This window comes from Psittacula echo, assembly GCF_963264785.1.
Source record: "Psittacula echo genome assembly, chromosome: 6".
Lineage (NCBI taxonomy): Eukaryota > Metazoa > Chordata > Aves > Psittaciformes > Psittacidae > Psittacula > Psittacula echo.
In genome coordinates this window covers 19,285,663-19,302,854 of record NC_137743.1, presented here as the reverse complement: position 1 = coordinate 19,302,854, position 17,192 = coordinate 19,285,663, and the positions used below count along the sequence as shown (strand labels likewise).

The following is a 17,192-nucleotide window of genomic DNA, read 5'->3' as shown; positions in this document are numbered from 1 at the left end:
AGTAGTCATATTATCACAAATTGATTTCTGAAGATAGCACTAAGAGACTAGGTCAATACCTAGCCTGTATAGCTTCTTCAGAAAACTCTGAAAAATAAAAACCCAACTTGCAAAGCTACAAGAAGCAATGATTAGCTAAGGAGAATCTCATTCTTTAATCTAATAGCACCTAACCCAATGTAAGTGCTAAGTTTAATTCTCCCATTCCTGTTGGAAATGCATTATCTAGTTGATAAATTGGATATGCAGTTTTAACTCATGGGATGTTGGACCACAACACACCAACTAGTTCAGTTTGTTACAACCAGTCCTATTCCTTCAGCAACCCTCACTTCCAACTACATTAAAAGCAGCTGGAGACTAACTTTAAGAATTCCTTCAGGTCACATACTTCTTAGGATTAAAAAGACTGGGGGATATTCCAATGCCTTTGACAAAATTTCAGTAACTGATAACACTGTATTTATTCACCACATCAAAAAGTAGCAAGACCAAAACCATTTTCCCACCTGAAGCCTTCACTAAAGCAGACTAGATAATCATAGCAATCCATATGTAACATCAACACAGGTCAAAAAAAGCCTAGGTTTTCTTTCTTTTCTACCTGGCCTTAAGTGGTGCTACACAAGCATGCTGCAGCCAAACATCACACTAACAACCTCAATATTTGCCAAAAGCCTTCTTTACCGTGAAGCTACAACTCTAAGTGTCCAGAAATTATCCACGACAACTATAATTCATAATAGCTGGAAACAGTCACACTACCTCAAAACACACGTTCTTTGACCCCTAACAGCTACCACCTGACTTGGGGTGAGATAAGATACTGATTGGAATTGACCCCAAAGCTTTATACTAATTTAAGAAAATCAATAGCATTAAGATGCCCACCTGGCTTCTTCTCTATGTCTGATGTAGAATAACACTGTGAAGCACCAGTTTAGTTAACTGCTGCTCTGAAATCTTTGTCCTCACTTGGCTACAGTGAAGTTTCAATAGGGATCAATGAAAGCACTTCATGGCTCTTTTTTTTTTTTTTTTTTTTCTTCTGTTCAAAGATCACATTTAAACTGAACAACATGATGTTTAGGAGGCTTTTGAGAGTTTTTTTTGCAGAGTTCACACTTTTACTATCTTCTGGAGCACTTCACAATGCAAGGCATCATAACAGGTATTTTTCTCCATTCATTATGCTGTGCTGCAAAAAGGTAATGCAGATCTTAGTCTCACAAAGGTTCTGCACTAGTAATTTGAACCAGAAAACTGAAATAAGCCTAATATCCCTGATAACTCACCTAGCTCAGCTAAAGAAAACACAAAGACAAGCTTCTCTGCAGAAGGCAAGTCAAAAAGAACATAAACTGGTCCTCAGATCCATTCCCACCGTACTCTAATCAGCAAAGCACACTGGTTTCATAGGGAATCTTCCTTTCTCAGAGGGAAAACAGACCTAGGAATATAGAACCCTACCTCATGCTGGCAGAAAGTAAAAGTGGTCAAGAAAACATATAAGGATTTAAAGGAATAATTGTTGCAGAAAGATAGGCTTCATTTGTTGAAATATTGGGAAATGCTAATTACCTCATTATCTTTTCCACAGCACAAAGCAAACTCCACAATCAATACTGAAGTCTTACATGCCATGTGGCAACTGCTTTTCATTTTGCAATGTACCCTTAAACACAGAACAAATATCTGCAAAGGTCGGGATTAACTACAAAACCCAGTAAAACGGGACTGTGTCGTATTCACTGGAGATGGATAGAGAGGAGAAGTCGAATATAAGTTAATTATTTTTTTAAGCTGGTGACAGTCTGTTATCATATTTTCCTGCAAGACTAATAACTGCAAATTAGTTTTTTACAAAAATCAATCATATAAATTATAAAGTACAATAGCAGCAACAATTCATGTCATTTATTTAGCGAAGAAAATGCCTACAAAAATGTTCTACAAAGCACTTCCCTCATCTGCTGTTTTCACTAAAGCCTCATTTCATTAAAACCCCACAATGAAGACCTGGTAGTCACACATCTTGGGCAATACAGTCATTGATGCTCTTCACTCTGATGGGCTCTTTTACCCCTTTCAAGATGGGAAGGAAATTCCAAACTCCAGATTTTTTTTACTCAAGTGATTCCATGAATCCTAAAAGCCTTAAGCTTTCACTTCAAAGTATTTTTTACTGTTATGAAAAGTTTGATATGCAAGTGCTGACTCTTTCTAGCTACATCAAATCAAAATGTGAGTTAGTCCAAATTCTGCAGTTTTTTCTTGCTGAATGAAAGTGTGAAACTGGACAAAGGCTAACCCAGTTTGTGACAGAGAATGATTTGGTCATCAACATGTTAAATTTGGTAAATTAACTTCCAACAGGTACACTGAATGATTAATCAACACAGAGAACATTCTAAGGGAAACTGGTACGTGTAGCTCAGCAAAAACATTTAAAAAGCTGAACAAGGTACTGGCTATTAAGTAGCCCTGTGAAAGCTGCAGCTCTCCAAGGCTCTTTCTAACTATTTTGCTCTGCTTATACAGAAAAGTTTTTAAAGTATTCAGTTCAAAAGAAAAAAAGAAAGATTCAGACCAGCTGAATGCACAATACTTCCTATTGAGTAGAAACATCTTTAAGTTTTGGCAGCGGGTAGCTGTGATCCTGACTATTGCTGATTACCCCTTCAGAACATGCTGAACTTTTAACAAAGAAGCAAACATTTGTTGGCTTTATTGGAAGGGCTAGTGAAGTGGGAGTGCAAAGAAACAGAGTGCTTTCTCCATTGGATTGTTTTACTTGTAGAGCTTACCATCAAACTATCCAATGGCTCCATACCTACACAGAAGTTAGCTATGATCAAGAAAGTAAAAGATATCATTAATCAACAAACTTTATACAGTTAAGTACATTACAAATATGGATGCTTGAGACCTGCATCCTGAAAAAACATGGAAGGCAATTCACTAACACCTCTCAAATCAACTAACCAAAAGCCACAGGCGATGCTCAAAAGGAGCATATTACAATTTTACCCTGTTGGCAATACACTTTTCCCCTCCCCTCCCTGTCAGAAAAACTCGCACTCAGCTCCCAAGTCTTCTTTTCTCTTAATTCTAACAGCGTGTGGGGAAGACGAAGGAACATGAAGACCGCAGAGCCTTCCCACCACCCAAGACACAGCAGCACTCATGCCGACCCGCCCCGAGCATTACTTACAGCGCTGCTTGGGCACTATGAGCTTCATGGGCGCGTCCGGGAGGCGGCAGCGACCGGCAGGACCCTGGGCACCACCCGACGCGATGCTCGGCGCTAGCACGAAGCTGCTGCCGTCCGCCCGCCCCTTTCGTGTCGGGCCGCCGCTCCCCGCCCGCCGCCGCCCCATTGGCGCAGGGCGGGCCCGGCCCACGCGGCAGCGGGGCCGTGCCCGGCAGCCGCCGTCGCATTGGCCGGCACCGGGGACCCTCGCTCCGCCCGCCCGGCCCGTGGAGGAGGGAGGAGAAACGCCTGCGGCGCCACAACCGGGTGGCTGCCAGCCCCGGCCGGGCAGCGCTCTGGGCGGAGACAGGCCGGGGGGGTAGGGGGAGAGCCGCAGGACCCGCGACCGCCTGACACAGGGCCGGAACAGGGGCCCGCCGGGCCGGTATGCGGCAGCGCCGCAAGGAGGGGGCCGGGCCGCCGTGCTCGTCACTTACGTGGTCTGTGCCGGCGTCCCGAATCCATCCTCCTGCGTAGCCTGCATTTCTTGGCCGGGGAGCCGTGGCTGAGCGGCGGTAACTCCGGCCGCAGCAGCAGCGTGTGCGGCGCCTCTCCACAGCCGCCGTTGCTCAGGGACTGGCTCGAGGGGTGGAAGCCGTTCTGCAGCAGCCCGCCGAGCAGCGAGCAGGAGGAGGCGGCGGGGGGTGGCGGTCCCGCCGGGGCGGCGGGCTGTGAGCGGAGCTGCTCTCCCATGGCGGCAGCCTCTCCCCTTTGTCTCCCGGCTCAGCTCCGGCTGGGCGCGGCAGAGCCTCTGCTCATGCCGGCGCCAGTGCCCGCAACTCCGTGCGCTGGGATGCAGCGCCAGGCCCCCCCGCCGGCGGCGGCGCACGGCGCAGGCGTCCTGCCCGCAGCGCGCTGCAGAGGGGCGGCCACCGCCCTCCGTCGGGGACGCGGCGACCCCCGCCACCCGATAGCCCGTGTAACGTGCGCGCTCCCGGCCGCCGCGCCCGGCACCTGCAGGGCAACGCGCAGGCCAGGAGGGCGCCGGGACGAGCGGGAGGCTCGGGGTGGTACCCGTTCGCACGGTGCGGGCTGGCACGGGCAGCGGTACGGTTGCAGTGTGCCCTCCCTCCCTCGGCCCGGCTCAGTGCGGCACACCGAGCAGGCCTGCCCCTGTCATTTTCTGTTCAAGGTGTCCACAGGGTCGGTCAGGTGACTCGGGTATCTGCATCTCGGGGGCCTGCGACCCCAGGTGTTCCCCGTACCTCTCACACACATACTCGGGCATCAGCGTTCACGTTTTTGTATACATCATCACGTGTTTCCTGCACAGCGTAGAGTGACGAGTGTGACCTTGAGGGTGTTTGACCTCATGCTATTTTAGTGTCTTGGTTTTCCCTGCCCAGCGCTGGTAACCCTGTGACTGTGATTTACTCCCTGACCACTAAGACCTCCAAGTGTAAAAACACATTTTCTGAATGAAATGTATTAAATATCTAGTGGACATAAAACAGGGGTGAACCGTGCTGCAGTGTGTCATGTATGTAGCTGAAACACTAACTGAATTTTGCCCTGCACATGAAGGTCATTCCTATAGACATACTGCCAGTCACAGATGATTGTCCTTAAAGCAAAAACAGGTCACATAATGGCTCCTTCCTACACCTAAAATTAGTACAGGACACAGGCCCTTCACTGTGCAACACCTACAGAGAATGAAGAGCTACTCTAACTGCCTCCAGAAAGGGATACTGTGTTAAGAAATTGCTTCATGAGATGTAACATGACATTCTCTCTCCTTTTTGGCTGGGACCAAAACATTATGTTAAGATATCCAGGAGCAAGCCACAGGAAAACATGCACATGAAGTTGGGGAAATGAAGAAAGAGTGTTTGAGAGCAATGAACAAGTAAAATTTTCTTCCTAAAAACCAGCTACCAATGTTCCAAAGGTGATCAAAACACTTTAAGTTTTCCTCATATCCTAAAGCATAAACAACTGCTGTAATTGCCAGCCCAAAAGCAACTGCCCTGAAGAGGGCAGGAAGGAATGCAGGCTACATACATTTACGGCTAGAACTGTAGTGCTTCCAAAATTGAAATTCTTCAAGACCCCCTAACTTACTGAATTATGTTTAACCTAAAACCCAGAAGGCTGCTGCATGGATTTGCAGGGACCTTCACAACACTTGTTGGCAGTTCTATGCAGCTGGCTGCTTTATGAAATTCCCTTGTTAATTTATACCTCTCTCGGCATGAGGAATCCTTACTGCTATTGTCCCCAGGTGGCAATGGTTGTCCCTCGCTCCAGCCCTGACACAGAAACTGACTGCACATCCAACTAGCACAATGTAGAACGGGATCAGTCCTACGAACCTGTTTTTCTCTGCAATTGCAGCGTAACTGGGAGCAGACACATGGGCAGTATGGTGTCTCAGCTTAAGGGTGGCAACTTTTTACATGACTCCAACAAAAGCAAGACCACCTTTAACTGCATGCTTTCATTACCTTTTGGTAGGATAGCCATCCTACCACTGACTCTCCAATGGAATGCTGTTGTTTCAAGTATTGTGCACAATTTTAGGCACTAAACTTCTGTAATAATTAACACAGTATTAAATGAAAACATCAAGTTTTAGTGTAGAAAATTAAAGACTTGAAGTGATACTCAATTCTGGAACAGGTAACAGCAAAGGAAATATATCACAGTTGCTGAGAAACCAGAAAGGATTTATAATCAAAACTGCAGTAAGGGAAATTCACTTTAGACTTGAGATGGACATTTCCTAGGATGAAGTTAGACAAACATCAGGCTGCACTGTCAGACTCAGTTGTCTATTGCTGCAAGCTTTTGGGAAAAGTTAAGTATCTGTGAGGAACAGTCTCAGTAGAGCTGATTCTGACTTAGAGTAAGAACAAGGCATGGCCTGGACACCTTTCTGAAGTTCTTTCCAATATTTTATTTCTAATTAAATATTTCCCTAATATTTCACTGTAAATACTGTACAATTATGCCCAGGGTAGAAGTGGATTAGACTGTGCTGAATAGAAGAAGTAGGTCAGGAAAATACTGTTGGGATATGATCCAAATCACTGACAAGTCAGGGGCAGTGTAGACCAATAGCATATAACAACAACAAATGTCATCTCAAATAATGCTGGAGAAAATATAAAAATGGAGAAATGTTAAAGACTGTCCAAATCCATTGACAGGGTTTATGTAGAGGGACGGATTCACTTCTACGTGTGCAAGTTTCCCTGATTTTGTAAGCTGTCCAGCGGAAATGGATGAAAACACTTTCCAAACTTTACTTGTTTAAAGGTTTAGTTTCAAGCTAATATCCTGCTTTATCAAACCCATTTCAGACTTTTGTACTGGTGAATCTCACATGAGCTGACTTCTGCTCTGCAAAATACCACCTTTTTCATATTATTTTTGTTTACACTTAATTTTGGAATGAGCTTTTCAAAAAGTTTTACATACCCTCTTTAGTTTTGATTTCGGAATTCTCCAGCTCTTCTACAATGTAAACTTAGAAAAAGGGAATAAAATAAGAGTATGTGTGATGTATTATGTGATCACTCGTAAGTGTTTAAAATGAAGACATCTCATGTCCTCTGGTGCATATAGCATGGCTTATCTTGGGCAGTGCAACCATTTGGCATTCAGGGAAAAAGACCTGAGCCTTTTGCATTAATCAAGTTGAAACTGGGAGCAGATGAACCATTTATCCTGTTCTGCATCAGCTGTGAGCCACAGGTAGAAAATCTGTGAGCCACAGGTAGAAATCTGGTAGCACCAGATTTCACAAACTCATTGCCTGATACAGTGATGCAGACAGCCCGTGCTCTTCTAATATTCAGCACAGGGGCTAAACTGGTGACCTGATGGTCTTGCATTATACTCAGTATTTCAAAATCTGGATTGTCTTAAAAAACATGATGCAGATGAAGTATGACAGAAGTGATAATGTCACCTCCTTAAAACAGGACAAAAAGTAAAAATAAACTGCCCTGCTACTCTCACAGTTGAGCAGCTGGCTCAAGACCTTCTGTCTGCTGTTTTTTCTTAATCCATACTATTTATGAGACAATGCATCACAGCACAACTGGCTGAAAGCAGGTATTGTTTTTAATGGGTATTGTACTCTTTTGCCTTCACACCATATGTATACACACCCAGTATGGTACTGCATACTCTACATCCCTTTATATTAATTTCTGTTTATTTTATATATATTTAAGTTGTTGCAAATGAAGACTAGGTAGAACATAAATCAGTGAAGTAATGGCATGTATTGCAGGTTCAGTTTCTAACACTTTGGTGCAACCAAACTCAACTTTTCCTCTTCCTTTTACTCTAAATTCCTAAACAAACCCTGTGAGTCAGTTCAGTTTTCAGTCTTAGCTTGCAAGACAACAATCCAGGTAGAGATGCAGTACTGACAAAATCAAGAATGCTTGAATGCTTCCAGTTCTTTCAGTATTAATTTACTCAGTATTTCTGTCTTCCTTTCTGAACAGGATATACTTCACTGTAAAATACTTCACTGTAAAACAGAAATCTGCTGGGAAAAGGACTACAAACACATAGCATATTGAAGAATCCAGGACACGAATGGACTCAGAACAGTGAACAAGTCTGCTATACTGACTCACTGCACATCGCACATTTGCATGGCAAACACTTCATGGATTATTCGATACCTGCCTACACTTCAGACACCAAGCTTTCTACTACCTCTATTTATTTCTTTAGAAAACACAGAGAGCCAGGCTGCAATTTTCTATGAGTCAGCTTCAACAAACTAACAATTACCTTGTGATTAAGACACTATGGCACAAGATCAAAAGTGCTGTGCTCCAGCCCTTACTGTTTCAAAACCAATGGCACTGGAAAACAAAGAAAAACCAACCCAAAACAAAACACCCCACCCTTTCAGGTATGTTATAATCAGGCAACCTGGCCTGAAACTTTTAGGAACATATGAGGATTAGCTCTTCCTCCCTCATTCTGTGGGGCTCACATATTCCTGGTCTGAGGACAAGCTAAAAAAAAACCATCAAACAGGTGCAGTCCACATGTACCTCTATCACCCGAGAACCAAACAGATATTACAGACTACCAGCGGTGTTACTCTAATTCAAAGCCAGCCAGCTACAAAGCTTTGGTCACATTTTGGAGACAAGTGGTAATGAGGAGCATCTACACATCTTCTCGAATTATATAAACTGTATTACGCAGTGCAAAAGTGTAATGAAACAGACTTCTGGCACAGCTGCCTGCAGACTTATGTTCAAGGGGTTGCTGGCACTCAGCCATTCCTGTTTATATTTCCATTCAGGTTACTTCTACGGTTACCCTGTTTCTATAGCACAGGACAGTCACACTAGATCTTATTCAAATTTTTCCATTTAAAAATAAAGCAAATAAAGTATAGCTTAATAAATTAACAAAAATATTAAGAACATTCCTTGCAAAAAAATAATATCCTGTTGATTTGGTTTAGGTATATTCACATTTTACACATATTAAAAAGAAAGTCCCAACTCCAGAAGTCCAGTATTTCTTCCCAATTTCTTTTCAGGACGGGGAAAAACCCCACACATTTTTGGTCTCTGCAGGTCTCTTCAGTAGACGCATGTTTAAAATATACTTTAATGCTCTTTTCCCCTTACTTTAAATTGCAGGGCTAGAACACCAACGGTCAAACATAAGTATATAATAACAAATTATAGATGTATAAATCAAATGGGACAAAACAGCTCTAGAACTGTGTAGAATTCTTATCTGGAAAATGCAATGACAGAGTATTTAAAAAAGGACCCAGAGGGCTCTGGTATTGTCAGTGTGATCACAGGAAAATTCAGCCTTGCTATGACAACAGCTAACTAGCATGAAAATTCTGTTTTCCCTGAACACTAACACTTCTGAGAGAGGGGGCTTAACTGCAGATGACAGAGAAAGTGAAGGGCATAAATATAGTCATACACCTAAATCTTTACCAGATGGAAGCCAAGAAAGATTATATTGAAACCATCAGTTCCTTCCCTCCTCACCCACCTCCTGGTGCAGTTATGCTTTCTGTGACACTTAAACAAAACCTGTTGATTTAATGAAGGAAAAGTCCTGCTCCCCTGCAAAGACTTCAGGCTATCTCCCTTTCACTTTCATCAAGGGACTAAAAGATGGAGAAAGACACTCTGCCTAAATAGGAACTTAGCTTTGGCAGTCTGAATGACCCTCAGGAGGAACGTTCTTTCACTTCATTGTTGACAAATGGGGCATAGATAGATCTGGTGCCAGGGCTAAGATGAGTGTCCAGGCAAGGCGGTAAGAATGCTATTTGGATAAAGTTGTCTGGACTAGGACATGACTTATATATCTACACAATAGCCAGGACTAGGGAATAACAGTCAGAAGATGACATCGGTGTAGTCTGGTCTTACCAGCCTGCCAATCCCTGTGGCCAGATTTTGCGGTGGCCCAAGTGGTTTCTGCAGTTATCCTAGGGCAGTTCTGAGATGAGGTTAGAGATTGCGGTCGCTGTCTTTCATTCCAACTGAAAAAAAGCACACAGCAGTCACAAAACAGTGAGAATATTTTCCTTCTAAATCTTTCTGTGCCAGTACTTTTGTTTCTCTGTGTTCAACTAGACAATTAAAAAAAAATTGCAGGCGCATTTACTCTCCACAACTTTAACTGAACCCTGGCAGAGCTGTTGGTGCCCTTCTTTTATAGGGGACAAAAGCCTTCAGTGCCTTCAGTTCAGTTTTAAATCTAGTCCTTAATTATTGCTTAGGAGTACAACCCAGTGAAGATAAAGTAGGTGTTGGAGGTGAATCATCTTTTTTTTCATTTCTATTTCAGTTTCTATTCTAAAGCGATTTTGTGAAAAAGAAAAGGCCAGATAATGGATTTAAACTATTAGGTATGTAAAAAACCTAATTTTTCAATTATAGTCTCCTTTGACCCTATCCACTGTATCTCATACCTTAGTATTTGGCTTATTTGGTATTGCTGCTTATCTTTATCAAACTTAAATATACAACATGTAATTGGAAAACATGAAAGCTCACAACCCACAGATGATTGAGAAATACTGTTCATCATCATAAAAAAATATAATTGCAACAAGTGGCAGAGTATTTGGTAGAGAAAATAATGGCCTTTGCTCCTGACTGATCCCCCATAGACAATTACCCTCATGTATGTTTACATACTGGTTTTGCTTGGCTGTCTTCACTTTTTTTCAACTTGGCATTTTATATGGTCTTACATAATGCCAAACAGGAGGGAAGTGACAGTTTCAAAACCAGCACTTTGAAAGACAATAACAAAGGCTGACAATTACAAAATAATCTCTTCCTCATTCATCACTGCTACATCTGAACAGGAAAAACAGGTTCTCCTATCAATACTCAGCTGTATGGTGATTTTTCACTTGCCTTTGTCTGTATTCCCAGATTTTACATGCTGACATGAAATCCTTATGGATATTAATGATTATGAACCAGGTAACAACAGGGAACCAGACTTTCTACACTTGTATGGGGAAGGGATAAAAAAAGGCTTCTCTCTGAACTGTTTTAGCTAAACACATATATCTCCAAAGCAGACAAACCTTGCTTACTCCTCTAGTGCAGAAGGAAACACAGTGTCCATCAGAGGGTAGAGAGGACACAGAACTTCTATGTTCCTTCTTCCAAACCAGTCCACAGATGGGAATCAGTGTAAAACAGAAACAGACCACACCTTTGGTATTTCTCCTCGATCACCTTCAGTAGCAGGAGAATGTACGTCTGAATGAGCATTTAAACATAGGGTTAAGTCTAACCACCACAACTAATCTGGAGTTAAAATATGATTTTGCTTTTGGATAGATAAGCCAAAGATTTGTTTAGGTTTTTGATGCTGAGAAGAACATTTAATATGTCCTTGTGAGACTAAGCTGAAACCACAGACAATAAAACTCAAATGCTAATCTTATTTTTAAAAATATCTTTTGATCCACGTTTGCAAAGAATGAGAGTCTTGTGTGGGAAGGGGCTGTGCTATAAATGACAAATTGGTTCCTAAAGGCTTCAACTACCTAGTAACAAAGAAGGGAAACAACCAAACATTATACTAACATTGGGTTGGTTTGCCATAGTTACATTCTCTGATATTTCTGGGACTGGTGACCTTTCAGAGTAAATACTACAGTGACTAGTCTGTTCTTTGCAATACATTTAGTTTTGTTCAAGAGGCCAGTTTATAGAGATTTCAGATCTTCACAAGGTCAACACAAACTATGTACACACAAACCAAAAGAAAAACAGAACTAAAATCATAGACTTCTATTTTCTCATTACACACATTGAAGAAAAAAACCCAAAACAAAAGAAAACCAATAGAAACTAAGTTCCAGGGTCTCTCCTGCACAGAAAGCAACCTGCATTTCACTGCAGGAATCTTAGTGTCACCAAAATACTTGTTTTCTTGTAATAAAACATAACTAATACAAAAACACACTTGGTCTAATGGGAATTTAAGATGCAAATAGACCACCTGGGTCACAAAACAAGTTCCTTGAATCAATGATTAACCTGGAAGGATCTAAAAAACATGTATGTCAAGTACCATGCAGCACAAAATTTTGTATTATTTTGTAACATATGACTGGACACCTCAGGACCAAAACATTATTTTGACACTCACATATAAAGTCCTAACTATCCACATTTATTGTTGTTTTTAACCCAGAATGGCAAATCAGATTCGTTGGTCTCATGAACAGTGCTAACCTGATTTGTTGTATTTGTCCTTGATTTTGACATGGAAGTCAGATAAAGGAGCTACAGTTACTTTTGGTGCCAGTAATTTCACATATGGGAAGAGAAACCAAAAGCATTGTGCATCTCCTGTAAAACAGGAGACAAAGATACCTTTTTTTGTTTAAAAAACTTCTGTTTATCCACTGAAAAAAACAACTGATATGGCTAAGACAGGGACTTTTTGCCTGACTGCTCTAGAAGTAGCAAGAACCAATTTATTTGCTTTTCTTCCATTTATAAAATTTACTTAAAATATCAAAGGAGACATGTATCTTATCTTCATTCCACTTCCTCTTAGAAGAAAGGAAAATTAAAAAAGAAAAGGAAAAGCTCACAAGCCAGAGAGGTACAGCTACTCCATCATATGCAGGTATGAGGAAAACACTGCCACAGTAGTTCTGAGACATGCAAATAGGAGAATCCCCATATGATCTAGTCTCCATTCACAGGCACAACTGTAACCTAGTATAAACTGGAATTGATATGTCTGACCTAAAATCCTAACCCAAGAAAAGTTGTCTAATTTATGACCTCCTTACTATTGCCAGTTTCCATACCTTATATCCTCCCAGAACATATAAACAATACATACATAAACCAAGTCATTTTTAGAGCAGATTAATTCCCGCATTCTGAGGCAAACAGCACTGGATTGACACATCATGACTGTTTTCATTGCATTAATAAAGACTGCATAATCAATGAAAACACTAAAAAATAAAGATCCCTTTCCTGCAGAGAGATATGAGGCTGCAACCCCAGTTTCAGTGAACTAGAAAGCCTGTGGTTAAAAAAAAAAAAAAGCAAACAAAAAGAACCCAAACCACTACTTTTCCCCTATTCACCAACCAAGTTTAAGTTTGATTATAAGCAGATTGATTTCAATCACACCACAGACTGGCATAAGGAAAATGGAAGAAGACATAGTTCTGAATTTAAATACTTTGCACTTCTCTGTAGCCACAGATCTTCAGACATTTTGCAAACTGTGAATCACTGCTCTTCTCACCTCCCATCTAAAGAAACAAAAGCAACAATGCTAAACCAAAAAGTAGTGAGCCAGCTGAGAAAGGACTTGCAGACAGGTCTCACCTCCAAAATGAAATCTGTATTTGGATCAGTTTGACCCAAAATGGTAATTACAATACCCATGCCCCTCAACTGGAAAATTTAGTTGCAGTATTCTAGTAATTTTCAGATTTTTAAACTCATTTGTCTAGGCAGGGTCAGCGCTGAAATGGAAATCTGAGATTTCTGTCAGAAAAAAATTGGAATATCTTGATTTTTTAAAAAGAATTCCTGTTTTTCTCAGCCAGTCATAGACCCAAGAAACAGCTTCAGATCCTCACAAATTGTATTCTCAACAAAATCAGCTATTAACCTAGCAAGTAGCAGTCAAACTTACATTTCACCAGATAGAATATGCTGTCTTCCATTTGATGTGTCAGGGCCCTGGAAAGACTCCTCCTTCATGCTGCTTATTATAATCAGGATCCATTTAGGTTTAAAAAACAAACAAACAAACAAACCCCTTGCCTGCAGTTTCAGCAAATTAACTCATCAGTATTAGCTTCCTTTGCTGAAGCTCCTTGAGCCTCTTAGAAACACACATTTTCATTTCACTGTCATTTTGCTGTTCTGCTTGTAAAACTCAGTGAAAAGCTATTTATCTTTGCAGGTACATCCAAATAAGTTGTGTCATTTGGCTTTTACCACCGTGATCAAGGTTCTAGGCACACAGGGTATTGACCTCAAAACATGCTGTTTGAAGACCTTGTCTGACATAATTTGTGGCTTAAACCATGACAGTGTTATTCTCTATGTCAACAGTAGTTTCATCTGTTGTCTACTATATTTACAGCTGAACAAAATAAAGAAAATAGAAACTACTATTCAATGCAGTTTTCTTAAGACATTCTCCTGTCACAGTACTGGAACTAATTTCAGCTATACTAGTAAGTGGCCTACTTTTTAAGGATAAGGATGTTGAGGTATGTGCAATGAAAAATAAATAATTTCTAATGTTACTTCAACTCCCAATTTAAGAATCATATTTAAGAAACATGAACATCTCACTTAAATGTGCCAGACTTTTCCTTACTTCAACTGAAAATCATTCAGAACTATTACAATAAAATTGTATTGCATATTTTCATTGCATGATGAATGTTCAACATGGAGGTAATATCTGACTTCCTCAGGAAAGAGTGTATGTATAGCCAGATGAAACTACATTCCCAGCAACCAGTGACACTGAACTTTCACATGAGTTAATGATACAGAGGAAGCAACAAGGCAAACTAGAGGGGGAAGGGGAAGATGAGCAACAAACTTGCCTGGTAAGAGGCTAGAAATCCCAAGTTTGTGGTCTGGGTTCTCTTCCCATCATAGGCAGGCATTGGCACTAGTTGTGGTTTCATCAGATCAACCCTACATTATGATACTACCTTGCAAACTGCAGCCAAGGAGGAGGGGGGAGGGCACAGAGAGAAAGAGAAACACAACAGAGAGGGTTGAAGCCAACAATACTATATCCACTCCAAGTAAAGATGACACAGATCTGCATATCATCCCTCTATCAATGTTCTCAACAATATACATCAAACAATTTACTAAGAATTCTGAGATGGAAAGTTTATTCATACGATGTTCCTGTGATGAGGCTTTAATAAATCACAGTTCCTGGATGGAAAGAAATACATACCATATTAAATATTCCTTGTCTAAGTTCACTGTGGAGATTCTTGGTGACCATGGCTGCTTTAGATGCCCAGTACCTAGCTACACCATCCACCTAAAACTGGAACAAAAGAGTCAGATAAAAAAAATTGACATGTATAAGACATCCTCAAGAAGAACTCTGGAGTAATTTGCAGGGTATAGCAACATTTGTTATACATAAAATCAAGCCTCATGTTTATGTGTAACAGCAATAGCCATCTGATTAAAACAATAATAAAACTATAGCATCTACTTCTGAGTCATTTATCTTGGATAATTAATTTGCCAAGAGCATGAGTCACTCAGAAATGAGTTAGAGAATGACTCATTTTAACTTTTACTAACATTATCCTTAAAATAAAAGGATTCCTTCCTTACCCTTAAATTGTTGCACATTTTGGTTCTTTTCACTATGCCAAAATCTGCTTTATTTAGAATAGCTGGATTAATTGTTGGAATAATTATCTTCTTTTTATTATGCCATTCACCCAGAGATCTTATGGTGCATTATAAATGTATGTGTGTGTATTCTTTAGAGCACCCACATTTACGATGAAGCATAGTAGTATGACAGTACCTGGCACCACCACACAAAAGCACCTGACTGGAACTGCAGTTAGAACCTATTATCTGTTGAAATAGCAAAGGGAAATTCAGATGCACAGAACTGAATTACAAACAATGGAATTTTGCTGTTTACATCTCAGTTTTTGCACAGTAGGGTTTATTTTGACTACAGAAGGTCAGATCAGACAGTGCTTGCTAACTCACTTCAGTGGAAACCTTTCTATTTCTTCAGATATCAGCTGTGAGCAAACTTTCATTAAGGAAGCCTGGCCTGTTTCAAAACGTGCTTTTCCTTGGCTGCAGCATGTTGTGACATCAGGCAAGGCAGCATAAAATTGAGAACTGTATGTGGAACTATGTTTGGAAATACTCTAACTTTACAAGTCTGGATATGCCCAAAGGCTGCAGTCCATCCAGCTGCCTGCAATTTAACTCCTTGCTGAAGAATTCCCAAAGGTGCAACTTCACAAGCAATTTAGACAATCTAAGACTGCCTAACAGAAGAGAAGCAGCCCTGCCCTTCTGTCCCACCAGCATTTCCACCTGTTCTTCTGCTGTTCCAGCACCTGTTTGGCCACATAGGTCTACTTGCTGATTTGGCTGAAACTATTGGTATAAAGTGTGATTAAAAAATTAGCTGCTCATTAATCCACTCTTTAGAAGCAACTGAGAGTACGAGTTTTCATCATCTTTCATCTGCTGCTCCACTTTCAAGGAAGAAGACTGTATTTCTCTTCAAGGACTGCAAAGAGCAGTGTAGTCTGACTGCATGGCACAAATACAGGCTCTTCTTTTCAGGAGTATGACTTCATTCTGTGCAGGGCAGATGTCTAGTGTGTATTAAGCTCTCTGCCTTCTGTTTTTCCTATAGGTTGGGCAATGCCAAGACTGAAATGCTAATAAAATACAAGCTTAAAAAAAGAAAGATGTTAATTCCTTGCTCTTTTATCATTCTGTAGGATAACTGTGTTACCCAATATTAGACATGCATTTTGATAGCTAAACTAATAGGCTAGTGAAGAAAGCTAAGGATTCATTCCTGACTTCCTCCAGAGGGTAGTTCAGTTACAGTTCTGTTGCTTATCTGTACCATGTAGCATAACTGCACTTTCAGAACAAGAATTTAACTTAGGCCTGAAACTATTCTGAGCATTTCTCGCCACTGGCTCTACAGGAAGCCTAAGGTAAAAAAATCTGAAGGTCAGTGGTATGACTGTCCCACTTCAAGCACATCCTCACATGAGTTCAAGAAGCTCCAAGTGTCCAAAGCCATGATGACATTCCAAGGAACGGTACATAATGTCAGTGAACAGCACTAGTTTCTGAGGTCAAGGCAGACAGTTGACACTTGCCAAGAACAAAAGATCAGTCTTGGGTGTCAAAGCCAGAAAGATGAGTAATACTACACTGAAATACTGTAATGGCTGCACTGTAATGTATCCTGCTTCTTGGATTCAGCCCATGTTAAATGAGCAGCAAGCTTCTTGCTCTTGAACTACATCTTTTTCAGGTACCTTGTATTTCTGACATACAGAACTGTCCAGTCTTCTGGCTTCTACACAGAACTTATGTTTGTGTATCTATATATATGTGCATACACACCCCCCCTTTAGTGTAAATCTTTCAGTTTCTTCACCTATTAGCTATATATCTCATACCTATTAGATAGATCTTGGTATCTTGTCTAGTTTTCCTATTTCAGACTTTCTAGATACTTACTGACTTCACGTTCCAATTTATTTATCTTGTTTTTAGTAAGATGACACAGCAAAAGTTGAGAATGCAATGATCAACAGAATGTCTTGGTAAAATTTTCTGGAGCTGTTCTGAGGGTTCTGGGACCATTAGACAGCTGTTTACAACCCATATTTTACATAACACTACAAAACAAGAAA

General features: G+C 40.9%; 1 protein-coding gene across 6 annotated transcripts in view; it reads right to left on the bottom strand.

The window, feature by feature from the left end:
• The window catches only part of PANK1 (pantothenate kinase 1), a 47,097-nt gene that overhangs the window by 23,521 nt on the left and 6,384 nt on the right, over window positions 1-17,192 (bottom strand). For all 6 annotated transcript variants that reach the window (XM_080620466.1, XM_080620467.1, XM_080620464.1 and 3 more), the window contains 2 exons: window positions 14,714-14,809; window positions 9,643-9,755 (listed from right to left, as the gene is read on the bottom strand). The gene's annotated coding sequence lies outside the window, so the exon portion shown is untranslated. The remainder of the gene's footprint in view (window positions 1-9,642; window positions 9,756-14,713; window positions 14,810-17,192) is intronic.